This window comes from Crinia signifera, chromosome 1 (assembly GCF_055691185.1).
Source record: "Crinia signifera chromosome 1, ASM5569118v1, whole genome shotgun sequence".
NCBI classification, from domain to species: domain Eukaryota; kingdom Metazoa; phylum Chordata; class Amphibia; order Anura; family Myobatrachidae; genus Crinia; species Crinia signifera.
In genome coordinates this window covers 208,323,224-208,340,036 of record NC_139217.1, presented here as the reverse complement: position 1 = coordinate 208,340,036, position 16,813 = coordinate 208,323,224, and the positions used below count along the sequence as shown (strand labels likewise).

The 16,813-nt window shown below is 46.2% G+C and overlaps 1 protein-coding gene and 1 pseudogene across 1 annotated transcript in view; one reads left to right on the top strand and one right to left on the bottom strand.

Moving 5' to 3' along the window:
* Positions 1 to 16,813, bottom strand: part of MAST3 (microtubule associated serine/threonine kinase 3) — a 213,563-nt gene that overhangs the window by 123,261 nt on the left and 73,489 nt on the right.
* LOC146045380 (U2 spliceosomal RNA) lies at positions 11,767 to 11,874 on the top strand (annotated as a pseudogene).

The window sequence follows — 16,813 nt, the reverse complement described above, 5'->3', positions numbered from 1 at the left end:
AGTCAAGAGGGATGATTTACTACAGCGGAAAATCAAGAACCTGGATGAAGTTGACAATAGACTCAATTTTTGCAGTACCTTCACAACAGCCTCCAGACACATCAAAAGTAAAATCAAGGAACATTGGCACTTAGTCTCCAGTGATCCGGTCTTAGAACCAATCCTCAAAACACCACCCAGATTTGCCTACAGGAGAGGTCCCAATTTGAAGGATGTACTGGTGGTAACGGATTTTACTGCTAACACCTCGAATACCGCAACCTGGCTCTCACGCAAACATGGCGTATACAAATGCACAGGATGTACTAATTGCAGCTTTCTTGTCACTGGTGATGAGTTCAGTAACCCTACCAATGGATACAAATATAAATTGAAACACAGACTTGACTGCAACAGCAAATTCGTTGTTTATGCTCTCACCTGCCCGTGTAATCTGGTTTACGTGGGTAAAACGAAAAGGATGATCAAAGAAAGATTAGGTCAGCATAGATCATCTATCAAAAAATGCTTTAGCACCAACAGAGAGACTATGGACCTCAAGCAACTTCCTGTGGCAAGACATTTCTTGGAGAAGCGTCACACCATCGTCCAATTGAAATGCCACCTTATTGATCATATCCCCCCACTCAGACGTGGTGGGGATAGAGACAAACTTTTTATTACAGCGGGAATTACAATGGATTTTTCGACTCAACTCATTGACCCCCTTTGGTCTAAATGAAGACTTCAAAATGGGCTGCTATATTTGAGCCTCACCCACGTACAGTACCTGAGTGTACTACATTAAAATCCCCTTTACACGTCACCCCCCTTTTTCTTGATAACCAGGTGCTGAGAACCAATACCTAAATCAGCCAGGACACATTTCCTTTATAGTCCATCTAACTGCTGTGATGGTAACAGGCAAGATATCTTTGTTGCTATCTTGTCCTGTCATACCATCATCTTAATTGCACAACAGACACATAGTACCATTCTGACACCGCCGTGTGTCGTTTCTCATTTGAATGTTGCCGCTGGAATATGATATGTTTTGTTACTATGACACCGCCGTGTGCCATAGCAATTCATTACGATGTACTGCCGACTATATTTCTACAGCGGTTTATTGCATATACTGTCATACAGTGATTATTGGTATCTACTGTTTATAAAATATAACCATGACACCGCTGTGTGTCACCAATAGGTAACATTACAGAGATCTCTGTTGTTACACCGCTGTGTGCACCTTTGAGAAACTGTGCAGTTGCTACACCGCTGTGAGCCTAGGTTGCATATGCAGCGGGTCTGATATTTATGTTTTGCTTCAAACATACATCGCCGGACGGTGTCTGGTTTCCACATATCAGTGGCACCCACATCCCGGCATCACTCTTTGATACTGTGCACATATGTTTTTCCACCAATCATTTGGCAGCACATCCAGCACCCTGATACGTCAATGGCTAAGCACAGGGCTTATCACAAGTCAGATAAGCACCCTTTTTCATCTCCTGACTCCTATCCCGCTATTATATATCCCCCACAGGTCGCACGGACGTGCGCAACCTTTCCCTTCAGTCACACGGCAGCGCTAGATGCTGCCGCATCTCACCCTCTCCCTCCACTTACATTAGACGGCATCAGCAATCAGCTGTTACACAGACGGGGACTCCCTCATGACGCGCCCCCAGCCAGCCGGGTGTTGCTTAGCAACATGACGCCGCAGGCACCGTTGGTGGTACTGAGTGACAGCGCACCGCAGTTTGAAGTTCTGGGCGGACTTGGCGCCTTTTATGATATGTTAAATACTGGTCCATTGCTGTAATGCTGTACCCCTGATGACAACTGGTTGGAATCCAGTTGAAACAGCCTGTCGGGTCTGTTTAATGTTACTAGAGATGTTTGCCATGTTGTAATACTTCTCAAATACACTTATCTTTTTTTCATCTAAAACGAGTGCTGGTCTGTTTCTCGCCTTGCTACAAGGTTGGGTAAGTGCTATTATCAATTTCTTTCTGGACCCTGCACCACAGTTGCAATACAAATGTACCTTGAGTGCCGTTTTGGAAACCCACTATATATATATATATATATATATATATATATATATATATATATATACACACACACACACCTGTATATACAACATTAATGAACTTAACTTGAGATCTCTTTGTAATTTGGTCACACTGTCCTTTATTAAATTTTAGAATGCTGACATACACAGGATTTGAACCCATCACCTGTGGCATTGCAGTGAGAAACTATATTCGCGAGCGATCTATCCCTGCACAGAAATCTAGAGAATTCTATCTATTTGAAGATCACCTTGTACTCAGTTAAAACAATTATTAGCATTGCAGCTGAGCAGATCTATTTAATGAGATTGGATATGTGGCTGCACACTACATACTGTAGATCTGCTCAATTGCAATGCAGATGTTGTATTAAATTACAAGTAGCTTCATATAGTTAGAAATCATAGAGTTTTATGCCAGGATTGACTAGCGCTATGAGTAGGGTGTTCAACTGGAATGCAGTATGTTGTGGGTTTGAATCCGTGGAATGGCAGTATATTGAATTGTGTTATTTAATAAAGGATATTGTAACTGAATAACAAATAAGTTACTTGTGTAATAGCACGGCGCCCATTACGTAGTTAGAGTAGCGTCCCTGTCAGAATTGCGTAGTGTTCGCGTGGCCAGTGTAGTTAGTGTAGTTAGTCAGAAGTAGCGTAGTGTTCCCGCGGCTGCTTAGTATAGTTAGCGTAGTCAGCATCCCTGTCAGAAGTAGCATAGTGTTCCCACGGCCAGCTTAGTCAGCGTCCCTGTCAGATTCAGCATAGTGTTCCCACGGCCAGCGTATAGTCAGTGTCCCTGTCAGATTCAACGTAGTGTTCCCTCGTTAAGTGTTTTTTTCTTCTTCTTTATTATTCACTAAAATCCAGTTACCAGTTAACACATGCCGTCATTACTGTCTCAGATGTATGATATGGCAGGTGTGAATGTGTTCCTGAAACACCCCCACTATCCACTACAGCAAGCGTGGTGAGGGGACACGTTACGTGTCCCCCCCGACCTGTTCATACCCCCACTATCCACGTCGGCAAGTGTGGCAAACGCATAAAGTGTGGCAAAAGCAGCAAGCCACCGAGCCCGAAGCACGGCAAGCGAAGTGAGCCCCGCGAGGGGACGCGGATTACTTTACATGTATTCCGCATCCGCTCGCCACGCTTCGGGCTCGGTGGCTTGCTGCACTCACCACACTTTATAATATCAACTCCACCCCGATGTGGATAGTGGGGGTATGAACAGGTTGGGGACGCGTAACACGTGTGCTCGCCACGCTTCGGGCTGGCGTGGATAGTGGGGGTTTGAAAAGGAGGATTTGCCAATATGTAACATGGAGCACTGGCAAATGCCTCCTTTATTGTGCAGGAACACACTTGCGCCCACATCCCCCCTTTGTGCACGAGACACACGTGCAACCAAACCCCCTAACCCTGTCTCCCTGAAGCGGACACGGGCAGGGTTGCCGCACCCTGCCGCAATAATTACTGAGACGCAGGAGCGTCTGAGACACTTCTACATCTCAGACAGATGGAGCGCCGTTCCGCCGGCACCCGCATGATCCCCCACCAGCGCTGGGGATCTGGCGGTTAGCGGAGATGTGTGAGAGGTGCTCACTAGGCTTGCCAGGGACGCCAGGACACTATGCTAACTACGCTAGGCAGCCATTGGGCTGTCACTATGCTAACTACAGTAGGCAGCCATTGGGCTGCCACGGAGTCACTACACTAGGCAGCCGTTGGGCTACGCTGACAGCATAGCTTAGCCTACGCTGAAAATGTAGCGTAGCCGGGCACCATGCTATTACCACAAATAGTTCTGACGTTAAGTGCATGAATGTGGTCTAAAGAGGATTTGTGTCCAAGTCCACTTGCAGCGTTTTTATAAATGTGTGTGTGTGTGCTATAGATACTATAGATCATGGGTCTTCAAACTGCGGCCCTCCAGATGTTGTGGAATTACAAATCCCAGCATGCCTTGCCACAGTTTTGCTATAAGGGAGTGTTAAAACTGTGGCAAGGCATGCTGGGATTTATAGTTTCACAACATCTGGAGGGCCACAGTTTGAAGACCCATGCTATAGATAGATAGATTAGATAGATAGAGTGTAAAGGGGCATCATAACTAGCTAATGAAGCACCCCACCACAGCCTCTCCCAACTGGAAGTCTCTTGCTGAGTCCCAAAGTCAACATACACCCTTGCTAGACTACCAGTAATTGCATTGGCAGATTCAGGGGGGGGGCACCAGGGCATGTGCCCCTTGTCATTTTGTAGCTGAGGACCAGAGCTTTCCAACGAGCCCAGCCCCGTGTCTCTAGCCTCCTGGGAACCTGAGATATCGCCTGACAAAGCTGTAACGTTTTTCCCCATAGGATAATATGGGACCTGTCAATTCCGACCCCCACCCCCAGTTCCGACAGCTGCCAGTCCCCCCCCCCGGCAGCACAGAAGCTTCTGGTTGATCTCATTCAATTCCAATGGGCCTTCAATATGATACCAGGCTGGTCTATATTGGTCAATTGGTTCCAGAGATATTGCAGATAAACCGATTTCTTTATTTTTTAAATGTAATTTCATGGCTGTTCATGTTCTCTGAGGGCAGATTACTCTGGAACCAAACGTTCTAGTTTCACTGGACCAAAATCATTCAAAGCCCACTCAAAAGGTCTTCAATATGATACTTGTCTCATGTAAATAGGTCAGTTGGTTCCGAAGATATAACCGGTTAAATTAGATAACTGGTTAAAGGGGGGGAGGGGTGGTTTTCTCTCCCCCTCACACCAGAAAATGCAGGGACTAGGCTGGTGTAAAAGGGGTCAACCCGGGAATGCATTTTCTGGTGTGAAAGGGGTATTATTTCAAATAGCCGGGACCTGCAGTGCTCTGAATACAGCCAGGCTCTGCCACTGTCAGTGGCTATCACTTCTGCCAGGCGGCGGCTGTCCCCCATTTACAGCGAGCATGTATTCCCCCTTGGCAATGAGCATGTAATCCCACATGGCAACAAGCATGGAACCTCTGGCAATGAGCATGGAACCCTTGGCAATGAGCATGTAAATAAGCAGCACTTTTAGCATAATTTTTAATAGGCATTATGGTGTTTGGCATAATACACAATGGACATAATGGTGTGTAACTTAACGTGTAATGGACATTATGGTGTAAATGTTTAATGCGTGCCTTTGGCAGAATATGTCCCTGTTTATGAAGCGTATTGTGAATTCTGGCTCAATCCGTGTGGCATTATGTGAATTTTGGCTCAATCCGTGTGGCATTATGTGAATTTTGGCTCAATCCATGTGGCATTATGTGAATTTTGACACAGTCCATGTGGCATTATGTAAAATACAACAAAATACAAAAAATGGCGCTAAAAGGGCAGCACTTTCCTAGCCAGGAGTTACCTTCCTGGTAAACAAATACAAAATACAATGGAAAATAAGGAAAAGCGCCCACAGTTAGGCAATGATGCTTACTATGTCCCAGTCTCTGGTTAATATTTGAGGGAGTCTGTTATTTTCTTCGATGTAGCATGTGGAAGAAAATGGGAAAAGAAAACGGAAAAACAATGTGTAGTCCAATTTTTCAAATGGGGTAAAGTTATTTGTAGGTTTCTTGGACCACTAGAAATTTTCTTTCCCAATGTGAGTAATATCTCTAGAGGTTCACCACGTGTCTCCTGATTATTCCAAGGGTGACGTACATGTATGCTTACACTAAAAAGGTGTTTAGAAGGCACATCAAGGTATCTTTAATTTTCTCACATGTATGCTTACTTTCTTGTGTATGGGGGTCCTCTCATCAAGGTATCTTTCAGTAAGGGACGTATTCCCAACGTGAATATCCAAACTTTTGCTGGACTTCCGACCCCCACTCTGTATACCTTAAAATCTTTTAGCAACACCAGGAAATGCATATTTCCATCCCTTCTCCGTGCACCTGCACGTTACATTAAGCTCTGCTGTTCTGACGTCTACCAGGAAGTGAGACGCACGGCTGTGTAAAAAAACATGGCCGTGCGTTCCATTATGCGTTCCAACCGCGATCCCGTCATTTACCATCAGTAATGACGGCGCGGAGAGAAGGAGGCGCAGGCTCCACTATACAGTGAACGGAGGTAGCCCCCTCCTATGTATATACTACACAATATGTCATTTGCTAAGAGACCTTTGCTGTTGGTGAGCGTTCCCGGGCATATAACATCTGTTGCTCCCAGGCATAGGCCACAAGCAATCCACTAAAACTTGTATACAGGCTGTTTTATATTTTATCAATAAAAAAAGTTTGGATATTCACGTTGGGAATACGTCCCTTACTGAAAGATACCTTGATGAGAGGACCCCCATACACAAGAAAGTAAGCATTCATGTGAGAAAATTAAAGATACCTTGATGTGCCTTCTAAACACCTTTTTAGTGTAAGCATACATGTACGTCACCCTTGGAATAATCAGGAGACACGTGGTGAACCTCTAGAGATATTACTCACATTGGGAAAGAAAATTTCTAGTGGTCCAAGAAACCTACAAATAACTTTACCCCATTTGAAAAATTGGACTACACATTGTTTTTCCGTTTTCTTTTCCCATTTTCTTCCACATGCTACATCGAGGAAGAAAATAACAGACTCCCTCAAATATTAACCAGAGACTGGGACATAGTAAGCATCATTGCCTAACTGTGGGCGCTTTTCCTTATTTTCCATTGTATCATGTGGCATTATGTGAATTTTGGCTCAATCCGTGTGTTATTATGTGAATTTTGGCTCAATCCGTGTGGCATTATGTGAATATTGACACAATATATGTGTCATTATTTGAATTTTGGCTCAATCCATGTGGCATTATGTGAATTTGGGCTCATTCCATTTGGCATCATGTGTAAGGGGCAAGTATATTGGGGTCTAGTATTTTGTTGCATAATGTGTAGAAGTTGTATATGGTGTGGTACACTACACTCAAGGACACGCCCCCTGTTGAGTGGCCACACCCCCTTTTTTATGGAGTGCGCACAACTACATCCTTCACTTTTGTCGCCATGGTGGGCCTGCATACTTTAAATGCCAGGGCCTATTTTTAATCCCATTCCCACCCTCTCTCTGCCGCTCTCTTAGCATGTACACTGGCACCACTAACACCGCACCTCCCCCACCCAAACCCTCTTTTATCATGGTGCCCCCCCAGTCATTTTATCCTGGATCTGCCCCTGAGTAATTGGGCCTTATTCCTGTGGCAGACCTAAGGTACATTTAAGTTAAGTTAAGTTGCTTAGTACCCATGATAAGCAAGCTTGAAGCCTGAGCCACATACTCTAGTTAGAGTTTACAATGTATCTGGTCACTAGGCCCAGGTCACACCAATTGGAAAAAATTAGGCCACAAGGGCTTGAGTCTTTGCTTGAATAAATTGATCTGGGCAGTAGCTAGTGGTAATGTGGTATAGCGGTGCTGGTCCAACCCTCCAGTTACATATCCTTTCTCCTCGTGGAGGGCTGTCAGGCCCACACTTAAATAGATGCTATTCAAGACTCCTGATATTAGAGAGGGACTGGCTAGCTTGAAAGGCAGGAATGCTAAAGGCAAGATTTAAAGAGGCAGTACCACTATTTAGCCTTTCTAGCTTTGTATTTGCTGTATTTACCATGTTATTTAATTTTACCTCATAACTGTAATGCCTGGTACACATCAGGACGACTAGGGCCCGATCCCATCAATCTAGATCCAATTCCGACCAATTGGATGTAGATTGTGTGGTGATTGGTTCAATGTAGATAAATGTAAGGTTATGCACCTTGGGAGACACAACCAGTGTGCAAGTTACAACCTTAGCGGAGAGGAACTGGGTAATTCCATACTTGAAAAGGATCTAGGAGTCCAAATAGACAGCAATCTAGGATGTAGTGCCCATTGTAATGTAGCTACAAAAAAGGCCAACAAAATTCTGGCATGTATTAAGAGGGGAATGGAAACTAGGGACTCAAGGGTAATTATGCCACTATATAAAGCATTGGTGAGACCTCACCTAGAGTATGGAGTACAGTTCTGGGCCCCACACTATAAAAAGGACATCATAGAATTAGAAAAAGTCCAAAGGCGAGCAACAAAGCTTATTAGGGGAATGGAGAATTTAAGCTACGGGGAGAGATTAAGCAATTTGGGACTATTTACATTAGAAAAGAGACGTTTAAGGGGGGACATGCTCAACATGTACAAGTATATCAAGGGCCAATATAAGGAACTGTCACACACCCTATTTTCTACTAGAAAGGAATCTAGGACGCGAGGGCATGAGTATAGATTAGAAGAAAAAAGATTTCATTCAGCTAGTAGAAAGAATTTCTTTACGGTCAGAACAGTCAAACTCTGGAACTCTCTTCCCAGAGAGGTGGTAATGGCTGGCTCATTAAATGCGTTCAAGGCAAAGTTGGACAAACATTTACTGGAGAAAAACATCCATGGGTACAAATAAGAAATATAATTTGTCTGTAAAATACCAGAACCTACCAAATCAGCAATGGATATCTATACCAGGTTGAACTAGATGGACGCAAGTCTTTTTTCAGCCTTACCTACTATGTAACTATGTAACTATGATTGGGCCCTTTTCTGTCCGATGCGCGGTCCCGCAGGTCGGTCGGTCGTTATTCAGATCCTACCTGCAGCAGGTAGGATCTGAAGAACGACCATACAGCTTGGTTTTTGTCTTCCTATGCTGCCACTGAAGAGATGGACCTGGAATGAGGGGAGCAGCTTCCACTACAGGTTCCCCGCTACATTACCTCTGAACGAAACATTGACTCTGCTGTATTCACTTGGAGTTCCGGTTACAGGGGAAACTCAGACGCTGCGGGCAGAGAGCCATGCCTTTCCTGTGTGACCCGCCGTGTGAAGGATCCTGCGCGGCAATGGGATGCTGCTACTGCTTTAATAAAAGGGATATCTGCAGCACCCAGTGGCAGGCACCAGGAGATTCAGCTTCTGCAATAGAGATCTATGTGTGCCAGCTGCCTCTACCTAAGCAAATATCAAGTACAGTAAGGTACAGTCAGGGAGGCTCTCTAATAGCATTTAACCTGCATATGCAGGTTATTGTCAAGAACCCTACACTTACATTTAAGTTGTTCTGTTAAAGCTATTTTTACAAATATTATACACTCATATATGTTTATTTATTCACACATCATTTTAAATAAATTCAGCAAAATGCCTATGGTCAGGAGAAGTATGTCATACATATGTCTTATGTAACTCCCTGTCAGAGTCCCTGCCATCGCCCTCCTTCTAACTACCTGCCAGCGTTCCTGCACCCACCCTCCCTTTAACACCCCGTCAGCATCCCTAAACCCCCACTCCCTAACTCCCCATCAGCATCCCTACCCTCCCCTTCTGTCCCCGTCAGCATCCCTACCCTCCCCTTCTCTCCCCGTCAGCATCCCTACTCTCCCCCTCTCCCTAACACCCCATCAGCATTCCTACCTGCCCCCTCTCACCCCGTCAGCATCCCTACCCTCCCCCTCTCCCTAACTCCCTGTCAGCATCTCCTGTTGGCTCGTGGCCCAGCGGGAGAGGTGAAAATAGCGGTGGACCTGCCTTGACTATACAGCCGGGTAGTGCACAGCTCTCTCTGCCTGGCTGTCATTGCTTTAAATTGAGTGCGGCTGACGGCAGTCAGTTTCCCTCCCCCTTGATAATGAGCAATTTCACGCCCCCTTGGCAACGACCATGTATTCCCCCTTGGCAACGACCATGTATTCCCCCTTGGCAACGAGCATGAAGCCCCTGGCATCAAGCAAGAACCCCCTAGCAATGAGCATGTAGGTAAGTGGCACTTCTGTATCAAATATGTATTGGGCATCATGGTGTGTGTTATAATGTGTGATGGGCAACACTATGTGGCATAATGTGTTGACGGGCATCAGGGTGTGTGGTATTATGTGTAATGGGTATTACAGAGTTGGCTAAAATGAGTAATGGGCATTACACATTATAATGTGTAATGCCACACCCCTTTTGGGATGCCACACCACCTTCCATTGAAGCCACACCCCTTTTCACCATGCAGGGTCCCTACAGCATGACTAGTTATATGTGGGACCACCCATTATCATATTTCTAGATTACATCTTCCCCCCTGCAGTGCACATGGTTTTGTCCAGCTAAGAAGGAATTTGCCTCTAAGAGTGAACTAGAATAAGGCCCACAGTACTCCACACCTTCAGGATTTTACAAACAAAAACAATATTAGGAAAAATGTTCTTTATAATGGAAATAATTAATGTATACTTAAAAAAAGAAGCTGTAAATATTCCAATCGAGAAAGTTACATTGATTCAGTAAGGATTCAATGTTAGTGAGAGAATTAATAAAATGACATTTCATAGAAACGAGAGGGCAGGAAGTAGGGAGAGAGAAGGAAAGAAGGGCAGAGACAACAGATTTCATATATGGGCGGGATGTATTAAAATACATCGCCGCCCTTCGCGGCCCCCCGCCGCGATGCCGCCGCATATGTATTAACATATGCGGCTGGCATCGCGATGCGGTGACGGAGGCCCCCCGCGATACCTGGAATGTGGTGTGCGGGGGGTCGCCGTCACCTCCCAGCCGGCTCCTGCATCCCTCACGCCGGGGACAGCTAAGCAAGCTGTCCCCGGCGCCTCCTCCTCCCCCCTGCAGCCGGAAGGACGTCCGGCTGCGTCACTAGGGGAGGAGGGGTTTACCTTCCAGGAGGACCCTTCAGGAAGGTAAGCGAGAGGGGGGGTCGGCGGGCGGTGAAAAGAAGCCCATAGGCTTCTATAGGGTATCGCCACCCAAAGGTGGCGATACCCTACACTGCGGTATCATTTTTGATACATTGGAAAATGCGGTAAAACCGGGGTTTTACCGCATTTTCCATTTGATACATCTCGCCCATGGAGAGGATCAGGGCTTAAAGTGGTCATGCAGAGGTGCGGGAACTCATGTCTCTATGCCACCTAATTACCACCCCTGCCCTCCCCCGATTAGGCAGAGACAGGGCCAGTGGTAGGGTTTTTGGCATCCCCCTGCAAACTAGAATTATTTTCTGTGAGAATTGCTGTGCAGGGCCAATGTAGATGTTAAAATGTTCCACCTCACCATTAGACGTGGTGGAACTCAGTTCCACCCCATTCCCACTCACTTTAACCCCTGGAGAGGATGCATAGAAAACTGTCCTTTGGAGACTTTGAAAGAGTCATGCATTACTCTCTGGTCCTGAGACATGGGTATCCAGGGCCTTACTGGTCCATATGGGTCCAGGGGAAATTTCTGATGGGCCCCAGTATTTGTAGGCCCCAATGCATCCTCTAAGGTCAGGTTCCAGACTGTGTGCTTATAGTATCATACTTGCCTACTTTTGGAAACTAGTTTCAGGGAGATTATAGTTGGTAATAGATTTTTGTACAGCCCTCTCATTGAGGGGGCATGTCAAATGTAAATGTAGATGAGCCCCAAAACAGTTAGTACAAGCTACTATACTTGGTAAAGTCCTGGGAAGTGGTGCTGATGATTCATTGTAACTGTATCTATCTCTCACTCCGCAAAAATGTAACAGTGTAATGTGTGCCATACTTGCCTACCTGACCCTCTCCATGAGGGAGAAAATGCTCTGTTCCTGGACTACCCTGGTAATGTTTGGTTGCCATCACCTGTGGTGAAACACCTTTCTTATCAATTACCTACCTCACCACAGGTGCGCTTCTCTGCCTTTTGGCTAAGATCAAGTGTAGTATCTGTTCTTATCAGTTGGGTCTGGACCGCCCCCCTGACAGAGAATAGAGAAAGGTTGGACTAAACCACCTTGCTACTGAGCTGAGGACCTGAAATACCTCATGTTCTGGGCGGGTGCAAAGTCTCACTGAGTATCTTCATCCTGCCGTAGGGGGGGGGGACACACTCTCCTACTGGTAGGGAGGGGAGAAGCATCGGGCTTAGTAGATGGGGCTCTTGTTCGGGGGTCTATAGCCTCCGAGGGAGAGTCACTCGAAAAGCCTGGTCTAGTATCCAATCCCAGGAAGACGGGAAAAGCTGGGACCGAGTAGATTGCTCTCTGGTTCGGGGGTTCCAAGTTCCCTCGGCCAGAGAGACAGCGAAAAGCCCAGCCCAGTACTCAATCCCTGGGAGAGGTGAAACGTCGGGACTGAGTAGGTGTTTTCTTCTCCTTCGGTTGGTCTATTCGGCCGCTGCGGGGGAGACTCATCGAAAAGCCCGGTGGAGTATCCATTCCCATGCCGGGGGGCCGGAAAGGTCCTGCTGGTGAGGCGGAGAAACACTTGGTCGGACGCTGACTAGCTGGCTGCTTGGAGTCCGAGGCTGCACTGTGCCCCCGGGGAAACTCGGGGGTGCCGAACATGCACGGGTGATCCCAAAATCACCATGCACTAGTAAGCACTAGCACTGCACACTTCCCCTCTAGGTATGCGCTTCACGTCCTTACCTCGTCCTTTTGGATGGGGTAGGACAATTTTTCACACCCCCACCCTGGCCTTCTGGCTAGGGTCCTTTATTATTTATTATTTATTTCTCTTCCCCCTCTCACGTTTGTCACTTTTCACGTTCCTTGTTTTTTTGTAGTTTTGTCACGGTTTTTTGGGGTTGTGTGGTCGACCCTTTCGGGCCTTCCATTTCCCCAATGTGCCGAAGCTCTCGCCTTTTGGGGAGAGCTTCGGTCCCCCCCGAGGACGACCCCGAGCCGCAAGGCGGAGGGAAGTCCACTGCGGGTCTCTCCAAACCATGGGGTGCGGAGGACCCACCGTCCTAACCCTTTCGGGGGTTGAGGAATGAGGGTCTCTCTAAGCTTCGGCGAAGAGGACCCACCGTTCCCTATTTTCCCTTCTTCGGCCTTATGGTTGAGAGGGGTTAGGGGAAAACGGGGCCCTGTCTCCTAGGAGACGGACTCATTCGATCGCACGGCCTCCTTTGCACGTGTTTAGGCATAGCACTGGTGGTGGGGAGCACACCTCGGGCTCCTGAGTTTTTTCAAATTCAAACTCACCACAGGTGCTAGCAATCATACATTACCAGGGAAGCCCAGGAACAGAGCATTTTCTCCCTCATGGAGAGGGTCAGGTAGGCAACCCTGATGTGTGCTAGGTAAAATGAGGGAGATTGGTAGACTATTGAGGGAGAGAGGGAGATTGCTGCTATTTCATGGAGTCTCCTGATGGGCCCCAGTATTTGTAGGCCCCAATGCCTCCTCTAAGGTCAGGTTCCAGACTGTGCGCTTATAGCATACACCATATTTGCCTACTTTTGGAAACTAGTTTCAGGGAGATTAAAGTTGGGAATAGAATTTTGCACAGTGCCCCATTGAGGTGGGCATATCATGCTCCACTTAAAGGGCGTATCTAGTTCCATATATGGAGAGATTGTGAAAAGTGATTGTGAATGTGGCACCTAGAAGCATGGTTGTGTACTGCTACATCAGAGAGGAATATTTTAAAATGACATATACAAATGTAGATGAGCCCCAAAGCAGTTAGTATTGCTGTGTACACACGGGGGAGATATATTGCTCAGCCATATATTGCTGAGCAATATATGGCTGAGCAATATATTGCTCAGTTTCTCCTGTTCATCAGCGACCAGAGATGGTCGCTGATGAAAAAGAAACTGCCCGGGGGAGCCCGGCAGTGGTAATCAGCTGGTCGCAGAAGCATGTTCCTGCGACCAGCGATCACCACAGGGGCAAAAACGGGAGCGCGCACCCGGCAATATATCGCCGGTACACACTCCCATTGCGGGCAATATGGTCGCTCAGCGACCATATTTCCCGCGATTTTGGACAAAATCGCCCCCGTGTGTACGCACCTTAAGAGATACAATAGCATACTTGCCGACCTGACCCTCTCCATGAGGAAGAAAATGCTCTGTTCCTGGGCTTCCCTGGTAATGTATGATTGCCATCACCTGTGGTGAAACGCCTTTCTTATCAATTACCTAGCTCCCGACAGGTGATGGCAATCATACATTACCAGGGAAGTCCAGGAACAGAACATTTCCTCCCTCATGGTGAGGGTCAGGTAGGCAAGTATGTACTATACGTGCTAAAGTGCTGGGAAATGGCACTGATGATTCAATATAAATGTATATATCTCTCATTCCTTTTTTCCCTAAAAAATGTAACAGTGTAATGTGGGCTAGGGGAAATGAGGGAGATTGCTAGACTAATGAGGAAGAGAGGGAGATTGCTATAGAATGCAGGCAACTATAGTATACATTGTTACAATATTTGATGGTCAGATACCTGGCAGAGCAGGGACATGACTGCTTGGTTTGTTTTCATAGAAATTACACCAAGTTCAAACCTCCTGCTAATCAAATTTAGTGGTTGTGTTTTCATATTTATATGGGCCATTGCACTATAGTACACATGTTTCACAGGTACCCAATAGGGATTTCTACTGGTCAAGTGGACGGAACCTACATGTCAAGATAGGTCAAATACAACCTGCCTCATACAAGTAAGTAGTACAGTACTAGTCTACTACAATATAAAATCAAGCTGTAAGGATGCATATCATATGATATAGCTATTTAGCTAGAGGTAACTTATTAGCTAGCTACATAAACTAGCTGAGTGATTCTCCCGGCAAAGAGTGGTTTTGCAGCCTCTAGGGCCAGAGAGGATGGATAAAACTGTATAAAATACAGTATTATTAATGAAAGAATCCAAAAATTCAATCACTTGAAAAATGTGTTGTCCTGACGAAAATTATACATCATTTTCCTCTAGTCAATTTTAGTCAAGATAACATGGACGAATATTTAGTCAACATTTTCGTTATTTAAAAATGGCAAATTTCATTATTGTCACATTTTAGTCACAGAAAAACCTTTGTCGACAAATAGTTTGAGTCTAAATTTTGATTGACGAAATTAACGCTGAGGTGGAGGACTAAGCCTTGGAGGGAGATAAAGTGTAGAGAGATAAAGTTCCAACCAACTGGCTCATAAGTAATTTTTTAGGCACAGGAGTTGACCCATTGGCCGCCATATTGTCTCAGTATGTACACAGCTAAAGGTTTAGTAATACCCCTTTCAGACATACGCGAAAATCCCGGGTTTTTTCACATGAACGTGCCCAAACCCGGGACTAGCGTATGTTTGAAAGGGTATACCCGGGATTTCACTCCCGGATACTGAGCACCTGCAGTTGACCAGGGTTTTTCCAGTATTTTACTCCCGGGTATAATACCCGGCTTTTGTCTGAATGGTTTTACCCGGGTTTATCAGTTTTAAACATGTGATGTTGCTTTTTTTTGCTGCAGCCGAGGAAGACGCCTCAGGCACATGTGCGGAGGCGCTTGCAGAGGCAGTGGCTGCATGTTGCTCCTTTGCTCCCTTTCCAGCAACAGAGTGCAGAGTCCTGTGGGAAGTCAGGTGCCATGGCACATCATTGGAAGGAAGAGGAGGTCAGGGAGCTGTTACATGTGTGTGGAGAAGAGGAGATCAAATATCAAATCACAGGCACTGTGAAGGATGCCATAGTTGATGTCATTCTTGTGAGCCAGCAAAGTGTCCCATTTTAATGATGAAACACTGAAATGCTTGAAAAGCCTGGCTTATGTGTGAAAGGGGTATACCTGGGTTTTTCCTGGATCTGTGGTGTAGTGTAAAAGGGGTCTATTACTAAAATCCCGGGAGTGACCTGGGTTGAAAATCCCAGGTAAACCTGGCCAAAATCCCGGGTAGTATGTCTAAAAGGGGTATACATCTCTCCCTTTGTACTAAAGCGATTCTCTGCCTGCAGCCTGCCACTGCTAAATGTCCCAGGTGTTACTATGAGGACAGGTCACTGCTGGAGCAGTCAAGGTGAGTCATACACAGGGATTTCAGGGGACAAGGAGTCTCAGCTGTTGTTGCAGAGGGAGTAACTTATTGTACACTCTCCTCAGCAGGAACACTTTTACTCCACTATAAATTGAGTTTTAGTACATAGCCAAACACAAGGTTGGGTAACAGGGAAAACAATGTCATTAATAATTAATATAATAAAATAATACATAGAAAATACATATGACACATATTATGTGTCATAAGTATATGCTTTGTATTATTATGCAAATTATGCCTATATTATAGTATTAGAAACAGGGGGGGGGGGGGGGGGGGCGGGCAGTGGGAGGGGCAGAGCACCGGGCTGCAAAAGCCCATTTAAAAAAAGTTTATATACGGCACCTATAGCATTGCCTCAGTGACAGGGATGTGCTTTGTGGCTACATGAAAGCATGCCCCTGTCACTGAGGCAAATGTAATTAGGCACAGTGGCGCCTCCTCAGTGACAGGGGCGTGTTTTCATATAGGCAAAAAGTATGTCCCTTACTGTCACCGAGGCTCTATCTATACAGTAAGTGCCGCTTATGTAGGCGGACGAGCCGCACGGGGTGCCATTGCATGACTTGTAATGTAATTAGGGGGGGGGGGGAGAGGCGCACGAAGCCAGGCCGACAGCTCCTGCTGTTATCTGGGCACTGGCACACACTGTGCTCCATCCGGTCTCTCACCCCGCACCCTCTGCTGTATCTCGCATGTGTGTATGTGTAAAGTTATAGAAGTGTGCACTGTATTTGTGTGTTTCTGTAAAATAAGTGTATTTTTAAATTAAAGAAGTATTCAGTGGCGTAACTATAGCACCGCAGCCTCGCCACCGCGGGGGGGGGGGGGCGCTGTGCATATGGGGGCGCCGGGGGCTGCGGTGCTATAGTTACACCTCCCCCCAATCCCCCGCAGGCTTACCTA